Source organism: Pan paniscus, chromosome 20 (genome assembly GCF_029289425.2).
Source record: "Pan paniscus chromosome 20, NHGRI_mPanPan1-v2.0_pri, whole genome shotgun sequence".
In the NCBI taxonomy this organism is placed as follows: Eukaryota; Metazoa; Chordata; class Mammalia; order Primates; family Hominidae; genus Pan; species Pan paniscus.
The window spans coordinates 28,336,731-28,355,004 of NC_073269.2; the positions used below are offsets into that span (position 1 = coordinate 28,336,731).

General features: G+C 40.3%; 1 pseudogene; it reads left to right on the forward strand.

Annotated features, from left to right (window-relative positions):
• The window catches only part of LOC100967297 (zinc finger protein 254-like), a 73,966-nt pseudogene continuing 55,692 nt past the window's right edge, over window positions 1-18,274 (forward strand).

The following is an 18,274-nucleotide window of genomic DNA, read 5'->3' on the forward strand; positions in this document are numbered from 1 at the left end:
ATGCAGGTATAATTAGTCCAGAAAATGTCATCTGAGAAATAATTCTAGAGGAGGAGGAGAAAGAGAAAAAAATGACTTTTTTTCAGCTAAGCATTTCTGACATCAAGAGCTGTGTCCGCTGTGCCTCCTGGATTGCCATGTGCTTAGTATGTGCAAATCTTTACTTCTATACTTGTGTTTTTTCTCCCTAATGAGTTTTTCTTAACTACTTTTATAAATGCTTATGATAGTCAAGGGTCTCTGAAAAATATTTCGTTTCTATATATCACAGCCTTCTCTACATCACAGCTTCTTATATGCCATGCAGAATTCTCACCATGAATTCGTGATCTGCAATAATAAAAATGTTGTCTTTGGCTGTTGAACATGGATAGGTGTGGATTTTCTATCTATCTGTCTGTCTGTCTGTCTATCTATCTATCTATCTATCTATCTATCTATCTATCTATCTATCCTTCTTTCTTTCTTTTTTTTTTTGAGACGGAATCTCACTCTGTCGTCCCTGCTGGAGTGCAGTGGCATGATCTCGGCTCACTGCAGCCTCCACATCCCGGGTTCAAGCAATTCTCCTGCCTCTGCTTCCTGAGTAGCTGGGATTACAAGCACGCATCATCACACTCAGCTAATTTTTGTATTTTTAGTAGAGACGGGGTTTTACCATGTTGGTCAGGCTGGTCTCAAACTCCTGACCACATGATCCACCCGCCTCAGCCTCCCAAAGTGCTGGGATTATAGGCATGAGCCGCAGCATCCAGCAATGATACACTACATTTCTATGGGGAAAACCTGGGGTTCTTAGTAAAGATGGAGTACATGTAATGTTGAGGTTCCTTCTGTGTTCTTAATGGCATTACACCATTAAGAAAATGCTCATTTAAACGGAATGGCATTTATTACCCAAAAAGTTCTGAAAAAAGTGGCTGGGCCATGTGGCTCATGCCTGTAATCCCAACACTTTGGGAGGCTGAGGTGGATGGATCATGAAGACAGGAGATTGAGACCATCCTGGCTACCACGGTGAAACCCCATCCCTACAAAAAATACAAAAAATTAGCCAGGCATGGTGGCACGTGCTAGTAGTCCCAGCTACTAGGGAAGCTGAGGCAGGAAAATCACTTGAACCTTGAAGGCAGAGGTTGCAGTGAGCCAAGATCGCACCATTGCACTCCAACCTGGGTGACAGCGAGACTGAGTCTCAAAAAAAAAAAAAAAAAAAAAATTACCAGGAGATACCTGCTTATTTGGGTGCTAAAGAGAGACTACTTAAAGTCACTATTAAAAATTGTAGAACATGGAAAATATCTCTATCTTGGACTTTCCATATAACCGATGTTTTCTTATGGTTAAATTGAGACTGTAATTTACTTTAGTGGGGGGCCATATCTCAGTAGTGATGCTGTGTCCTTCTGGGTGCATCAGCACACTATAAAAACTTGTTCGAGTGCATTTGATGTTAATAACTCACTTGCTTAATAAACTCTCTTACAGATTTTTGCACTATAGAGTTTTTTTTTCCTCTTCATCATTAAGCATCTTTATGCAGCTGATGTCCATAAACCATCACATTTAATCTGGCAGCTGCCCTGTTTTTGAGGTTTTCTTTGTATTTATCTTTCTTTGGTAAATGAAAGCTCTCATCTTTGTTTACAGGCCAGAAAAACTGAAAAAGACACAGGCTCTTCCACTTACTGGATGTTTGACAAAATGATATTTTGGGGCCAAAACATTGGCATTACTGGTAAACTTGGTAGAGATTCAGTAACTCAGACTTTATTTCAGATCTCCTGAAAAAGTAATCTGCATTAACATGATGTCCAGTTTATTGTACACATTAAAATTTGAGTGGTACCTTCTAAGTCAACATGTCTATTTTTTCTGAAAAATGTAAAGAACTATGTCTTTTTCATCTGAAAAACATATGCAACTCATTCTGTATTATGTAAATATAGTACTCAAAAATGTGCATGTTAGTGTCTATGCCCTCAATTTTATACTTTATCATCCAGACAAGTATCATATATACACTGATGTTGTGGATATTATGCCACTCTCTTTTCTCAGAGTTAGAGAATACATTAGAAAAGGTTTGTGTGTTGACAATTATTTTATTGGATAATTTCAGTCACTCTTATAAGTCAGAACAAGTTTTATTTACTTTCTCATTTTGCCTTGAGTCAAATGGAAAATTCTGCCAATGGCCACTTTGTAAATATGTGTGTTTGTGTGTGTTTTCCAGGGACTGTTGACGTTTAGGTGTGTGGCCATAGAATTCTCTCTGGAGGAGTAGCAGTGCCTGGACACTGCACAGCAGAATTTATAGAGGAATGTTATGAAAACCTGGCCTTCCTGGGTGAGGATAACTTTAATACAAAATTCCTTATATAAACTAAAGGTTTCATTTCTCTTTTGTAGAATGTTTTCTGGTAATTTATGCTTTCAAATTTCTGTTTTCAAGAAAATCCTGGGGATTTGTCTGTTTAGAAAAGAATTTCTTCAAGATGTTTCATCTTGACCTGAACTTTCCACATTCCTGAGCGGATCTGCGTCCTTCACTTTAGATTATTGGTAATTTCAGAAGTTTAGTTGCATAAAATATTGTTACTCACACCTTAAAATCTAATTATCATCACCAATTTTTGATTCAGTAGTACCAGGCAGTGAAATTAAGAACCTACAAAATTAAATTTTTTTTTTTTTTTTGAGATGGAGTCTTGCTCTGTCACCCAGGCTAGAGTACAGTGGCATGATTTCGGCTCACTGCAACTTCTGCCTCCCAGGTTCAAGCGATTCTCCTGCCTCAGCCTACTAAGTAGCTGGGATTACAGGCACCTGCCACCATGCCCAGCTAATTCTTGTATTTTTAGTAGAGACAGGGTTTCACCATCTTGGGCAGGCTGGTCTCAAACTCCTGACCTTGTGATCCCGGCCTCCCAAATTGCTGGGATTACAGGCGTGAGCCACCGCGCCTGACCAATAAAAGTATTTTCTAAATATTTAAACATTTCTGTTATAAATTAGTGTATTGGGATAAATTTATTAGAATATTATATCCTCTTTACTGAACACATTACTAAGTTGGTAATTGGAGAATATGAGCAAGATTCATGTTTGTTATTTTTAATAAAACAGGTATTACTGTCTCTAAGCCAGACCTGATCACCTATCTGGAGCAAGAAAAAGAGCCCTGGAATATGAAGTGACATGAGATGGTGGATGAACTCCCAGGTAGGTTAGAGTGAATACAACAGACAACATGGATGAGAGGTCCAAATCAAGAAGAAAGCAAGTCGTTAAAGTGATTTGGGAAGCTGTGTTCAAAAGGAAATAGTTTCTGGAAAGCCTGAAATTTTTAAAAATTATACTCTCACATAGGGGCATCTTATGTCTTATGTTTATAAAATTTCTAAGAATTCTAATTTCCCTTCAGTGTTCTTCCTTCAAATTTACAGTGACAGCTAAAGTACTATTCATGACATACAAAAAGAGTGCACAATCTGACTTCTTTTTTCTTGTTTTTGTGGACAGAGAGATATCTCCATAATTTTGAGATACTCTATGTTAAACTATTTTTTAAGTTCTCTTTTTATATCACGTCTGAAATGCGTGAGAGTGGTGGTTTCTGTTTCATTGGTTTTCTTGTTCATTTTTTCTGCACATTTCATCCGGTTTTCATTACCATAGTTTTGAAATATAGTTTGAAATTATAAAATATGATGTCCTTCTGCTTTGTTCTTTTTTCTTAAGATTGCTTTGGCTATTCAAAGTTTATTGTAGTTTCATGTATGTTTTAGGGTTGTGTTTTTCATTACTGTGAAAAAAAAACACTGGAATTTTGACAGGGAGTTTATTGAATCTAGAGATCACTTTGGATAATATGGCAGTTTCATAATACTTATTCTTTCAGTAGAAATAAAATATTTTTAAATTTATTTGTGTCCTCTAATTTTTTTATTGATATATCTTTCACTTAAAAGATTTACAAGCTCCTTGTTTAAATTTGTTCTAAAATTAATTATTTCATTGCTATTGTAAATAAGATTTTTTTTCTCTTATCAGACCGTTTGTTTTAAGTGTATGGAACCATAACTTATACTTGTATGTTAATTTTATATTTTTAGTTTAAACAAGTTTTAATGTACTGTTTATGTTTTTTTTTATATATAAGATTACATGGTCTACCAACAGCAACGTTTTACTTTTGGTCTTCAATTTCAATGACTTTAAATTTTTCTTTTGACTATTTCTTCATCCACTTACTTTCAGTGCTATGTTAAAATAGAAGCATTGACAATAAGAAACAATTGTTTTGCAATGGGGTCTATAAATTTAAAGGAGCAAACACCTCTTCAAGATTTTATAAACTGGTTTCAGAGAGTAAAAATAAATTTTTGTTTGGCCCCCCAATGTGATAGAATGCCCTCTGGGTTTGTGGTGAAGAAGGGTTGTAGCTTGGTCTTAAGGCTGCTGGGTTTGCACAAGGGTTCACCTTTAGTTGTCTCGTTAAAAGGGGCTTGGATAGGCTGGGTGCGGTGGCTCATGCCTGTAATCCCAGCACTTTGGGAGGCCGAGGCGGGTGGATCACGAGGTCAGGAGATCAAGACCATCCTGGCTAACTCGGTGAAACCCCGTCTCTACTAAAAATACAAAAAAATTAGCCGGGCGTGGTGGCGGGCGCCTGTAGTCCCAGCTACTCGGGAGGCTGAGGCAGGAGAATGACATGAACCCGGGAGGCAGAGCTTGCAGTGAACCGAGATCGTGCCACTGCACTCCAGCCTGGGCGACAGAGCGAGACTCCCTCTCCAAAAAAAAAAAAAAAAAAAAAAAGGGCTTGGATAGTTGTAGTTCTCATTTAATTTTTTGGACAGAGTGAATATCTTTCAGGACTTTGCTGTGCATTGCAGACCCAGGGGCAGGTTTCTGCAGTCGGGTCTGCATATGGTGTTCTTTATATCAGGATGTGATGAGAGTGGCTTTCACTGAGTACAAGAGAGAATTTTCCCAGGTCACTCTGGGTTTCTACGTAGGCAGAACCGGCCATGAACTGTGGCTCAGGGAGCTGGAAATGAGTCATGGAACTGCCTCAGAGACCACAGTAAAGGCCAAGGTCTGCAGGCCTCTCAGCATAGCTATAAATGGGTGTCTTCCTCTAGGCCTCTGGAAGAGCAGGACCTCCCCCAGACTGTGACTGGGAAGAGTTTGGGATTGTTACAGAGTAAGTTCAGAATTCTCACTGGAACCAAGTTAGGTGGAACATTGTCTTGTCTGTAGCCAACAACAGTAGTCCTGTAGTTTGCCACCTGAATGAGGGCCTGCCTTCTAAACAGAATGATCTTCAATCTTGGGCTTTAGCAGAGTTTCACAACTCCCTTCCTGGATCTCAGAACTCTCTTAAAGGCACTTTTTTTTTTTTTTTTTTAGACGGAGTCTTGCTCTGTCACACAGACTGGAGTGCAGTGGCGAATGCAGTGGCACGATCTTGACTCACTGCAACCTCCGGCTCCCAGGTTCAAGCGATTCTCCTGCCTCAGCCTCCTGAGTAGCTGGGATTACAGGTGCCCGCCACCACCCAGCTAAATTTTTTGTTTTTAGTAGAGATTGGGTTTCACCAGGTTGGCCAGGCTGGTCTTGAACTTTTGACCTCAGGTGATCCACCCACCTCAGCCTCCCAAAGTGTTGGGATTACAGGTGTAAGCCAATGTGCCTGGCCAAAGGCACTTATTTTTGAGATGGGGTCTTGTTACATAACCCAGGCAAGTTTTAGTATTTTGACTGCAAGCAATTCTTTAATGTATCATGTAGCTGTCATTACCGGTGTAAACCATGATGCGTGATTCTCTTAAAAAGGCATTTTCGTCAGGAATGACTGACAAATTTTCTTGCTGTCAGGGGATAAGCAAATAGGATGCCTTTTTTTTTTTTATCTTGTTAATATCACTCTCCATATAAATTTTTACTTTCTATTTTCTACTTTAAATTTGTCTGCAATTTTAGATTCAGACATTTAGGGCAATATACTAGAATTTACATGTTGTGCCTGAATTAAATTAGGTAATTAGTATGCAGGCAGGCAAAAAGGAATTATAAAATTTTCAACCGCTTTTGTCAGCCTATATCTAAATAATAACATAGTTTATTTCCCAAATATTTGTTTTATATATGAGGCTCTAACCATATTCTGCTAAATATATGTATAATTTAGCAATGTAAGGTATTATTTGCTTCTATATTTGGATTACAGTAGTTTTTTGTGTAAAAATAGCAAACATTTAAAACAAAAATTGGCGTAGTTTCTTTTAAATGCTTATCTATTAAAAGTTTCTCATTAGCATCTCCTGTTTATGATAGTATTTCCTTTTCTCTGAAATTTTATTGCCATACAATAGATATCAGTAATTTAAAATGCCTGCCTTCCGGGAATGCACAGTTACAGTCAAGCATTGCAGTTATCTAGACAAATTATTTGTTAATGTACATTGATGTTGCCAACTAGATTTTATGAGTAAACATTTATTATTGTCTTGTAGTTCTATATTGTGGTTTTTTACTGTAAATTTCTTAATATCAATTTATTGTGTTTTTGGTTTTACTTATGTATTATAATTTTAGATAATTGGCAATTCTGTTTGTATACTTTAAGTTAATGTGGGGTTTAATTAAAAGATAAATGGGCCATATGTCTATCACAATCAGATATGTGTGTGTTTATATCTGCAAATGTGACCCCAATTTTTGTTGTAGCTTATCTTGTATATATTCTTTCTTAGCTCATTCTCTTTTTCTCTTTTTTTTTTTTTTGTTTCTGTTTTTGAGATGGGGTTTTGCTCTTGTTGCTGAGGCTGGAGTGTAATGCACTATCTCGGCTCACTGCAACCTCTGCCTCCAGGGTTCAAGCAATTCTCCTGCCTCAGTCTCCCAAGTAGCTGGGATTACAGGCATGTGCCACCAGGCCTGGCAAATTTTGTATTTTTCTTTATTAGAGACGGGGTTTCTCCATGTTGGTCAGGCTGGTCTCGGATTCCTGACCTCAGGTGATCTGCCCACCTCAGCCTCTCAAAGTGCTGGGATTGCAGGCATTAGCCACTGTGCCCTACCTCTTAGCTCATTTTCAGTGTTGGTTTTATCTTGTCTAAGTGAGTAGTCTTGGAAATAGTCTCATTTTTGTCATGTGTTTAATGATGAATATGTATTTCCTTTGTGTGAGACAAACACTTTGTGATTTGGAGGTAATTTTTAAAAAGATTTATAATTTGGTATTTTTTTCAGTTTTTTAAAAAGTAATTGTAAAAACACGTAACATGTAATTTAGTTTCTTAAATCTATTTAAATGTACATGTCACGGCCAGGCATGGTGGTGGCTTACATCTGTAAAACCAGGATTTTGAGAGGCCAGGACAGGAGGATTGCTTGAGCCCAAAAGATTGAGACCAGCCTGGGCAAAATGTGGAGACACCCTCTCTACAAACATTTTTTTTTCTAAGAAATAGCCAGGCAGGGTTGTGTGTACCTGTGGTCTCAGCTACTTGAGAGAATGAGGGGCGGGATTACTTGAGCCTGGGACTGTGAGGCTGCAGTGAGCCATAATTGTGCCATGCACTCAAGCTTGGGTGACAGATTGAGACCCTGTCTCAAAAAAAAAAAAAAAAGAAGTTGTGTATTTCAGGTATGTTAACTATATTCACATTGTTATGCAAAAGACTTCTAGAAATTGTATATCTTGTAAAACTAAGACTCAATATCCATTAAATAACATTTACCCATTTTATGCTCTCTCCATCCCTTAACAAACACCCTTCCACTTTCTGTTTTTATGAGTGTGACTATTTTATATATCTTACATAAGTGAAATCATAATATCTATGATTTCACTACTGGCTGATTTCAGTTGACGTAATATTTTCAAAGTGTATCTTTAAATGTGTCAAGATTTTTAAGATTTTTTTAAGGCTGAATAATATTCCATTGTATCAAATATGTCTTGAAGGTCCTATGTTGCATATTTTAGATATAGATTAATAAATGGAATTGCTGTATTTGATAATAATTTTATTTTTAATTATAAGAAGTACATTTATAACATAAAATAATGGATGCCTGCTTGTTTTCTACCGACAATCAACACCGGTTTCTTTCTTTTTTTTTTTTTTTGAGACAGAGTCTCACTGTGTTGCCCAGGCTGGAGTGCAGTGGCATGATCTCAGCCCACTGCAACCTCTGCCTCCCAGGTTCAAGCGATTCTCCTGCCTCAGCCTCCTGAGTAGCTGGGATTATAGGCACGTGCCACCACACCCGGCTAATTTTTGTATTTTTAGTAGAGATGGGGTTTCACCATGTTAGTCAGTCTGGTCTGGAACTCCTGACCTTGTGATCTGCTCACGTCGGCCTCCCAACATCCTGGGATTACAGGCGTGAGCCACCGCGCCAGCCAGTCCAACATGATGAAACCCCATCTCTACTAAAAATATAAAAATTGGCCAGGCATGGTGGCGGGCGCCTGTAATCCCAGCTTCTTGGGAAGATGAGGCAGGAGAATTGGTTGAACCTGGAAGGCAGAGGTTGCAGCAAGCTGAGACCGTGCCACTGCATTCCAGCCTGGGCAACAGAGCAAGACTCCATTTCAAAATAAAAACAAAACAAAAAAGAAGTTATCTTCTATGTCTAATTAAAAGATTTTTCACTTATGGTTTCAGGAAATAATCGAACTTAATTTTATCAGTATTGATATTCAGTATGGATAATTCAGTATGGATATTCAGTATGGATATTCAGTTTTAAAATTATCTTTTTTCTAGTGTGTGCTCATGTCAATTTTGTGGGAGATTATTTGGCCATATTCAGAAGGGTTATTTCTGGGCTCTCTGTTCTTTCATCTGTTTATCTTTTTGTCAGTACCACATTGTGTTTGTTATTGCTGCTTTTAATATGTTTCATAATCAGAAATTATAATGCACCTTTGTTCTTTTTCATGGGTGTTTGGCTAGAGGTCATAATAAAATTTTAACATTTTAAACAATATTTCTTTAAAAAACTGCTGTTGGGATTTTTATGAAGATTATATTGAATTTGTCTACCACTGTAAGTTGTATTGACATCTTTGAAAAACTATTATTTTTTGATTCCTGAGCAAACATATGTTGAAGAGTATGTTTTATTTTCTTATATTTTTGGATTTTTTTTAGTTTTAATTTCTAGCTTAATTCAGTTTTGGTCAGAAAACACAAAGTGTATAATTCTGGTCTTCTTAAATATATTTGTTGTTGTTGTTGTGTTTGTTGTTTTTGTTTGGAGACAGGATCTTACTCTGTCAACCAGGCTGGAGTGTACTGCCATGATTTTGGCTCACTGGAGCCTCAACCTACCAGGTTCAAGTGATCTTTCCTCCTCAGTGTCTCATGTAGTTGGGACTACAAACATAAAGTACCATGTCTGAATAATTCTTTGATTATTTGTAGGGATAGAGTCTCACTATGTTGCCCAGGCTGGCCTCAAACTTTTAACTCCAAGTGATCCTCCTACCTTGATCTCTAAGTGTTGGGATTATAGGCATGAGCTACACCACCCAGCTGGCATTCTTAAATTTAATAAAACTTAGTATGTGTCCTAACAGAATACACCAGATGCAAATAAGAATATTGTGTATTCTCTTGCTTTTGACTGGAAAGTTTTGTACTCATGTGTTAAACCTAGTTGGTCTGTAACATGGTTTTGATGTTCATGTTCTCCAAACCTTATTCTGCAGTGTAATCCTTAATGTTGGATGTGAGACCTGGTGGGAGGTGTTTCGGTCATGGGAGCAAAGTCTTCATAAATAGCTTGGCACCATCCTCTTGGTAATCAAAATGTTTACACTCCATTAATTCAAATGTAAGCAGGTTTATTAGAAGAACCTGGCTCCTTCACCTCATACTTGCTCTGTCTGTTATTGTGTGACATGTACAGTTACTCTTCGCCTTCAACCATGATTGTAAACTTGCTGAGACACTCACCAGAAGCAGATGCTGGCACACACTTTTTGTACAGTCTGCTGGATTGTGAGCCATATAATCTTTATTTCTTTATAAATTATCCACTTAGGTATTCCTCTATATGCAAAATGATTAATACGGTCTACAGTGTCGTCTAGGTTTTGTTTTCTTGTTGATTTTTTAATCTGAATTTTCTATTTATTATTAAAAATGGGGTATTGATGTCTACAATTATATTCTATGTATTTCTTGCTTTACTTTTGTCAATATTTGCTTTATATATTTTGGAGACCTTATGTTATATATACATATACATACAGATAGGTAGATAGATATAATCATTATAGATTTGTGGTAAATCAACCTATTTTATGAGTATGTAATATCAGTGTTTGTCTCATGTTAGCACTTGACTTAAAACGTATTATATCTAATACACAATTGTAGTTACTATTTTCATAAAATGTTTTTTTTTTTCACTCTGTGGTTTTCAGCCTATTTGACTTAGTGCTGAAATGATTCCCTTGTAGGCAACATACTGTTTGCTTTTTTCTTGAGCTAGTAAAGCATTTTATTTTTTCTTTTTATAATTTCGTTTATTTACTTGTTTATTCATTTATTTTTGAGATAGGGTCTCACTCTGTCAACCAGGCTAGTTTGCAGTGTTGTGATCATGGCTCACTGCAGCCTCAACTTACAAACTCAGAAGATTGTCTCATTTCAGCCTCTTAGGTAGCTGGGTTACAAGTGTGTAGCATCACGCCTAGCCAGCTTTTTGTGTATTTTTGGTTGAGACAGAGTTTTGCCACACTGTCAAGGCTGTTCTCAATCTTCTGAGATCCAGTGATCAGCCCGCCTTAACCTCCCAAAGTCCTGAGATTACATTTCTTTTTATTAAGTAATTTAATTTATATTTAAAACTGCTTCTTAAAAATGAAGTTACTGGTTTTATTTTAATTGTTTTATGTGTTCCTGAGTGGTATGTTTTTTCTTATTTACTGTTTTATTGCCTTAAATTTTATTTTGATTGTGTAGTGATGTGCTTCAATTATTTTTCTAATTTTGTTTTGCATAGTTTCTTTAATTATTATCTTTATAATCATGTTATCTATTCATGTGTTTTCATGCTGCTGATAAAAACGTACCTTACCCTGGGCAAATTACAGAAGAAAGAAGTTTATTGGACTTACAGTTTCATGTGATTGAAGAGACCTCACAATCATGGTGGAAGGTGAAAGGCATGTCTCACATGGTGGCAGACAGAGAGCTTGTGCAGAAAAACTCTGCCTTATAAAGCCATCAGATTTCATGAGACTTATTCACTATCATGAGACCAGTACCGAAGAGACCTGCCTCTATGATTCAATTACCTTCCACCACATCCCTCCCACAACATGTGGGAATTAAAGATGAGACTTGGGTTGGGACACAGCCAAACCATATTATTTTAAAAAATGGAGTTTACATTAAATATCTTAAAATTCAAACAATATACTTTAATTTCATGACAACTTCAATTGAATATAAAATTATACCTCTATGTTTTTCAGTTTGTTATTAATATTAAAAATTTTTAGGCTGGGTGCAGTGGTTCACGCCTGTAATCCCAACACTTTGGGAGGCTGAGGTGGGTGGATAACCTGAGGTCAGGAGTTTGAAACCAGCCTGACCAACATGGAGAAACCCTGTCTCTACTAAATAATACAAAATTAGCCAGGCATGGTGGTGCATGCCTGTAATCCCAGCTACTCGGGAGGCTGAGGCAGGAGAATTGCCTGAACCTGGGAGGGAGAGGTTGCAGTGAGCCAAGATTGTGCCATTGCACTCCAGCCTGGGCAACAAGTGCGATACTCCATCTCAAAATAAAATAAATAAATAAAAATTATTTTGTGTATTTATTAACATTTATGCAGATTGTATTCTGTTTTAAATATTCTACAGAGGAGCTTTAAGGGTTTTATGCATCATTATTATGATAGTAAAGATTTCTATATTTGTATATTTACATTTAATATAGACTTATTTTATATGTGGTTTTGTTAGAGAAAATAGGAGGCAGGAGACACCCAGTAGGTGAAACTGGAGGATTTTATTAAGGTGCACCCTGGCACAATGGATTCGCATCCAAAAAGCTGAGCCCTGGACTAAGACAGGGCTTGTCTTTTATACATGCATGGGCCATCTAATGGCGCAAAGCTCGTGGTGCAAGTAAGCAGGCTCACAGAAGCAGAACAGAGGCAGTTAATCAAACAGTGACAGGTTATGCTGACCTTGCAGCTTCATTGGAAGGGAAACATGAATTTATCAAACTAAAGCAGGCCTTGCAGCTGGTACATGTCTTACTCAAGCTCGACTTGTGACCTTGTCATGTTATCCAGAACAGAGAAACCGGAGTTGTTGTGAAGTAACCTTGAGTTTCACTAAGGAAGGATTACTAAGGGGAGGAGGAAGCTAGGAGAGGAGGAAAAATTGTTTTTCCCATCATTGCTCTAAGGGAGGAGAGGGGATAAGGACTAGTTTTCTTTACATCCTCTACTTCATTTTCCCCTTTGATGCTTTTTATAAATGACGTTTAATAGAAAGCATCACTATGACTTAATTTTTCATGAAAAGGCAAGTTTTCTTCATTTGGCAAAGGCTGATATTTAGTTAGGGCCATTAGTTGTGTAGTAGTTTGCCTGGTTACAAGAGCCTCTGTGGCCGTTTAGATGTTTTTGACAAGGAGGGGTAAGAGACAAGGGAGTATGAGGCAGACTCCTAATATGGCTAGAACTATTCTTACTAAGGTTTTAAATTCTCCAAGGGATGAGAACTAACCCCTGAAGAGGGAATCTGGAGACCATCCTTTCCAAGTCTTGACTGGAATATGGGCTAATTTTTGAATTCTTGCAGCTTTTTGTTTGACGACCTTTCCATTGTCATCGATTTTTAGACAGCAATTAGTTAGGCTGAACTTTCTACATACTCCTCCCTCTTTGGCTAGGAGGTAGTCTAAAGCCAGTCTATTTTGATAAACGGCATTTCTCATTTCTGTAGATTTCCGAGCCAGCAAATTTAAGGCTCTTGCAGTATCATTTGTAATGATCTCCAGTACTGCCTGCAACCATATGATGTGATTTAGCATGTAAATAGGGGTGCGGTATCTCCATGATCCATCTGCCCATGTGGCTGGGCCATAGTATTGCATTATTCTTTCAGGTGGCCATTCATTATCTTTAATTCTTTATGGTTATTCTCCTTTTATTTCTTTTGACCTGACATGAACCTCCAACTAGGTTCTAGGTAAGGACTTTGGGTCATAACATATATAAGGCTGGCCACTTCCTGGGTTGCAGATTGAGTAGGTTATCTGGTTGTGTGTACAAGTTCCTCAATGGGTCCCTGCATACCTATAATAAGTGGTAGAACAGGGTTCTAGTCATGGTGTTTCCTGTCTACGTATTGTCAGTGCAGTGGGGGCATCCTTCTAAGGATTCTCCCTTTAACATGGTTAAGGGGAATAGCAAAAGTAATGAATAACATATTTATACCTAGCATGGAGAGAAGAGGTCCTTTCCTAGAGGAGGAGGTTGAGCAAAGCAACAGGACAATAGTAAAACAATTAATATTACAAGGAAAGTTTCCAGACGTAAGATTTCTAACCACTTTTACTTTCCTGATGATGCCTCGAGCTTTGGCCGTACATAGACGAGTCAGCTTCTGGGGTGACTAGAGCAGGGCTGTTGTTTCCTCAAGCTTCCGCCGTGTGTAGACTGGTCAGCTTCCGAAGTGACCAGAGCAGGGCTGTTGTAGTCTTCATTGGCACCTCGGTCCCATCATAGGATCAGCTGGGTTGGATGGCCTGGGTCCTGCTGGCTGGTCCACTTGTCCTGGGCTACCAGTTTCAGCCAACTGTGGTGAATCCAAGGCATGATTCCTGCAACTTTAGCAGCAGTGAGAGTAGACAAGATTACAATATGGGGCCCATCCCATATGGGTCCCAGTGTTGTTGGATTCCATTTTTTAAACTAAACAGAGCCCCCGGGTCTAAAGGGATAAATCGGGTCTGCGAGGCTTATGGGCATTCTTTCCCATACCCAGCCATGAATTTTTTGCATGGCTATTCTTAAAGCCTGCATCTGTCTCCCTAAGGCTCATTCCTCTAGTTCACAGAGATCACCTTTAAATTGGCCGAACAAGATCTCATAGGGTGAATACCCAGTTTGTTTGGTGGGGTGTATCTCACTCGGAGGAGGACCATGGGCAGGACCTGATCCCACCTTAGATGAGTTTCTTGGCAAAATTTTTTTAGTAGCTGTTTGAGTGTCTGGTTCATGTGTTCCACTTTTTCTGAGCTCTGTGGCCAGTAGGCTATGTGTAACTTCCACTTTATTTTCAATAACTGTGTTAGTTCTTGAACTATCTTGGCTATGAATGCTGGTCCATTGTCTGACGCTAGAGTCAGGGGCAGTCCAAATCCGGGGATGATGTCTCTTAACAGTACTTTAGTTACTTCTCATGCTTTCTCAGTCCTGATGGGGAAAGCCTTGACCCATCCTGAAAAGGTGCAGACAAGTACTAACATGTTTCAATATCCCCCTGCTTGGGGCAACTCCATAGGCAGATTTTCACAAGGTGCGGCCCCTATTTCCTGCATTCCCAGGGTCCTGGTGGGCCCCTGTATTGGGTTGTTCTGGGCACAAGTTAGGCATTGTTCACAAATGGCTCATGTGATGGCAGTGAGCCGTGGCACATAGAAGTGGTGTCCTAATAGCGTCTCTAGTGCCGTTTTTCCCATGTGAGTTCCTTGGTGGAATTGCCTCACAAATTTGGAGGCCACCATTTCAGGGATGGCTAGTCTCACATTAGATAATTTCCACCATCCTCCTTCAATATGTTCTCCAGATTCTTGGGCAAACCAGGCCCTGTCACTTAGAGAGTAACTTCGGGTCTCCTGGAGGGGAGATTGCGGGAGGAGAGGCCTGGTCAGGGCTCCTTTTCTAGAGTGTGGAGCAGTCATTGCTGTCTGTCTTGCTTCTCTGTCTGCTCTTCCATTTCCCTTGGCCTCCTGTGTCCCTGACTTCTGGTGTCCTTTATAGTGCATAACAGCTACCTTCTCTGGGGCTCATACAGCATCTAAGAGCTGTAGAATTTCTTCTTTGTATGTTATTTCTTTGCCCCTGGCAGTTAAAACTCCTCTCTCCTTATATATAGCTCCATGGACATGCAATGTGGCAAAAGCATATTTGGAATCAGTATAAATATTGATCTTTTTGTCCTTTGCTAGCAAAAGGGCTCTTGTTAGAGCTATCAGCTGAAGCTTTTAGGGCTGAAGTTTCTGTGGCAGAGACTGAGCTTCCACCACTGAGTGCAATGTTACTACTGCATACCTGGCCCATTGGACTCCTTCCAGTACACAACTGCTTCTATCTGTAAAGTACTCGATATCTGGGTCCCTGAGGAGTTGGTCTGTAAGATCTCTCCAGCTTGAGAATACCTCATCGACTGTGTCTATACAGCAATGAAGAGGGCCTCTTGGTTCTGATTGAATTGGGAGCAAAGTAGCTGGGTTTAGAGTGTTCACAGTCTCTAGAGTTACGTGAGGATTTTTGCATGGAAGCCCTTGATACCAACTCATTATCGGATTTGATAACCAATGGTGCCCTCTCTGATCGATTAATGTTGTAACTCAGTGCAATACTCAGGTGGTTAGTTGCAGTCCTAGAGTTAGTTTGTCAGCTTCCCATGCCAGTAGGGCTGTGGCAGCTAATGCTTTGAAGCATGGGGGCCATCCCAGTGCCATGGAGAAAACTGCCTGGATAAATATGCCACCAGGCGATGCCATGATCCCATGACCTGAGTTAGGACTCCTATAGCCACTTCCTTTCACTCATGGGCCTATAGAAAGAAAGGCTTAGTTAGACCTGGCAGTCCTAAGGCTGGAGCCCTAGTTAAGGCTTCTTTGATTTGTTTAAATGCCTTTTCCTGGTCTGCCTCCCAGAGGAGGGGCTTCTTCCCCTCCTCCCCCACTTCTAATGTGACCATGGGCTCCTGGGGGCCTAGGCAGAAGGAACCCGGTTGGTCCTAGTCCTCATATTCTTAATTCTCTGCCAGCCTGGTCAGGTCAGCATCTGGCTCCCTCAGGGTGTGGCAGCCCTTGGCTGGGGGCCTCTTTGTTTCATAGCCTTTGCCATTCTCTTCATTGCCCTCTGGACATTCATTTTTCTAGTGTCCCTTCTTTTTGCACTGCGCGCATTGACCTCCCTTTAGCCTCAGCCATCTCTTGGCTCGCTGTTCAACTTGGCCTCTTCCATGCCCACACCCATGTGAACGTTCGCGTCCCTTTACAATGTTAATTTTCCTTTTTGTGAGGGCTGCCGCTAACAGGTTGGCCTTTTTCCTAAGCCTCTGCTCTGTTTCCTTTTTTGCCTCTTGGTCACAGTTAATGTACACCTTGGTGGCCACTTCTATAAGCTGGGTGGCATTCATGCCTGCAAAACCCTCTAGCTTTTGCAGCTTCTCTCTGATGTCACCCTGGGCTTGTTTTACAAATGCTGCATTCACCATGCACTGATTTTCAGTAGCCTCAGGGTCAAATGGAGTGTAAAACTGGAATGCCTCACAGTCTCTCATAAAACTGGCTAGGGCTCCCATCAATTCGCTGGAGTACTTCAGAGACCTTCCTTACATTGATTGCCTTTTTTCCACCTTCCCTCAATCATTGCTGCTGTGCTTCTTAGTACCTTTGCAGGCGCTGAAGCTGGGTTGCATCATTTGGGTCCCAGTTGGGATCTGTTTCTGGGAATTGGCCCTGAGCATATGCCTGGACATTAAGGGTGCCTTCAGGCACACTGGCTTCTAGCCAGCAGAGAGCTGCCTGGGCTATCCTTTGACACTCCTCGGTGTTAAACAGCGTTAGGAGGAGATTCCTGCAATCAGGCCAGGTTGGATTGTGCATTAGGAAGATAGACTGCATTAGATCTATGAGGTCCTGGGGGTTCTCCGTGTAGGAGGGGGTATGATGTTTCCAGGTTAGGAGATTAGTGGTAGAAAAAGGCTGGTAAATAAAAGTCTGTTGCCCTCCTTGGACCTGGCCCTGTTCATCATAATAAATAGGTCCCTGTGTTTTCTGGAGGGGCATCTGCAAAGCTCTGGTGTGGGCAAATTGAAGGTGGCCTGCTTGATCATCTTGACTTCCTTCTTCACCTCCTGGGACAGGGGCTCAGATTTGCCCCTTTAGGGTGTAGCCTGGGGCATGATACCATCTGAGTTGGGCTGCTCAGTGGCCGGCCTTGGTAAAGGTGGGTAGATTGGTGCATAGGGAGGAGGGGTTTCTATCTCCTCCGGTGGTTCCTCCAAAACTGGTTTTTCCTGTGGCTTTCCCTTTGTCTCTTTAGCTTCCAGCAAAGCTGATTTTTTTTTGGTGGCTTAGGCTCAGCTTAAGCAAAAAGCTGCCAGGCAAGGCTGCAACCATGCAGGTCGAGTCTGTACTATATTTAACCATGAGTCAATACAAGGGAACTGGTCTAGGTGCCCTGACTGTCCTCTGACCCCAGTTACCACCTTAAATACATAGCCAATTGTTTCCTTATCTACATTTCCTTCAGCTGGCCATCTAACATCAAAAGAGGGCCATTGTATTTCACAGAGAGTTCTCAGCCTCTGGGGTCAACTTAATTCCATAGTCCCCCAAATAACCTTTCTTAAAGTTCCTTAACATACATTCTAATGGGGTGGGTTTTGGTGACTTCCCTCCCATTTCCTCCCCAATACAGCACATTCATTCTTCCTTTCGATTCAGACCAATTAAACCATCCCCCTCGCAGGAGTTTTCAGACACTGCTTAGCTTTGGAGTTTGTTAATTCCCTCACAATTACTAAATTGTGGGGCACCTCCGTAAGCCGTATGTGGATTGCCACTAGTCCCGGTTGGTCCCACAATTCTCTCAGAGCGCACAGTCTATACTAAGAGAACTGTAGCCCCCACATGTCACTGTCTGCATTGGTTCCTCCCGAAACCATCTCTTTCACACACAGTCACACACCGTCCCACTCCCAGTTTTCTTTCCTGACTTCGCGAGCCACTCTTATGCCCTAGTCACTTGGGGTGTAAGTTTCCCTGAGTTTGCAAACCATTCTTGCGTCCTGTGTCAGTCTACTAGTTACACCTTGGAAGGTGATCGGGCTCCCCTTCCGTCCTTATGGGATGGTTCCTGCCTTGGGCCCCAAAACCTTACTGTGGTCCTGTAGTGCACTGTTCCTGGAATCGTCCTGTAGCCCCTTAGATTCTGTTGTGCTGTCTGGGAGGGGCACTGGGTTGTGGGAGAGCTGAT